Below are 1635 nucleotides of genomic sequence, written 5' to 3'. Positions count from 1 at the left end.
GCCATGGCAATGCGTGCTGCGTCAATCAGCCGCCACATCTGCATAAACTGAGGTGTTATTGTGGCAGTATCTCCATGTTGCAAATCTAGTATCCACTGATCATTGGTGAGAGCCGTCCCAACCGACCTGTTTCTGCGACTCGCGTGGCTGAACATAGCAGGGAAGGTTATGGACAGTGGCTCATCGCCGATGCAGCAATCCTTCCAGAAGTTGGTCTTATTTCCATTGCCAACTTGAATCGATGTCGCTTTGCCGAACATAGCGCTTTCTTGATCGTCAGGAGTTGGGATCACGACAACCCATGGCTTATCCGACCGCGCCCATGCGAGCCACTGCCATCTTAATCTTAGCGCACAGTTGAATTTGTGCAGATCCAGTAGGCCAAGGCCTCCGTGATCGAGAGGGGAGCAAACCTTGTCCCAGGCGACCTTGCACTTTCCACCAGAGAGCTCATCGTCTTGTGCCCATAGGAATCGTCGTCGTGATTTGTCCATCTCCTTCAGAATTTTCTTTGGCATCTTCAGTGTTGTCATCGCAAAAGTTGGGAGGGAAGAGAGGACGCATCTAACGAGAACTCTTCTTCCAGCTATGTTGAGAAGCTTGCCCTTCCATCCGGCCAACCTTGCTTTCACCCTATCGATCAGAAATTGAAAATGCACCATTCTGAGGCGAGTTGGCGAGATTGGGAGGCCCAGGTAAGTTATTGGAAAACTGGCAACTTGTCCACCAAATCCCTGTAGCATTTCCGGCACATTCACTTCTTCATAACGAATTGCAACAACTGATGATTTTCTTTGATTCAGTTTCAGTCTAGTGGCTTGTCCGAAACTGTCCAGCAGATCAACCAGCTTGCCCACCTCCTGAGCTGATGGGTTTGCAAAGATGACCGCGTCATCGGTGTATAAGCTAACCCGCAAGCTTGGACCGCGGCCCGGCAGAGGTGCCAAAACCCCAAGATCCGACGCAGCTGCAAACAGATGGTGGAGCGGGTCAATTGCAAGGATGAAGAGCAGTGAGGAGAGGGGGTCGCCCTGTCTTAATCCTTGCATGTGCCAGAAGTGATCGCCCGGCTCCCCGTTTAGCAGCATCGAAGAAGAGGCCGACGAAAGCATTAACGCGATCCAATCTCGTCATCTCGGAGGAAAACCCAGCTTTTTCATAAGCTCCAGTACGTAAGCCCAGGAGATTGAATCGAAAGCTTTTGCAATATCCAATTTGAACAGAAGGGCCCTTTTTTCTGCCGGTGTAGCGCCCTGACATAGCCGTGCATGTATTGATAACTTTCATGCAAGCATTTTCCTTTCTGAAACGTCGTTTGTGCAGGGGAAATCAGGTCTTGCAGTCGAGACGCCAGCCTCATCGACAGAACTTTTGCAATCAGCTTAGCAATGGAATGTATGAGGCTGATTGGTCGGAAGTGGCCCATCTCTGTTGCTCCATCCTTCTTTGGCAGCAAGGCAATGAAGGCAGTATTCAGATCTGCAAAGTTGTCACCCGCTAGGTTGTAGAATTTTTGAAAAACCGCCATGATATCATGTTTGATAATGTGCCAACATGATCTGAAAAATTTGCGGGTGTAGCCATCGGGCCCAGGTGCTTTTTCAGTCGGAGAATAATAAGCTGCCATTTGACCAA

The sequence above is a fragment of the Triticum dicoccoides genome, chromosome 5A (assembly GCF_002162155.2).
Source record: "Triticum dicoccoides isolate Atlit2015 ecotype Zavitan chromosome 5A, WEW_v2.0, whole genome shotgun sequence".
Lineage (NCBI taxonomy): Eukaryota > Viridiplantae > Streptophyta > Magnoliopsida > Poales > Poaceae > Triticum > Triticum dicoccoides.
Note: the sequence above shows the minus strand (reverse complement) of the source record.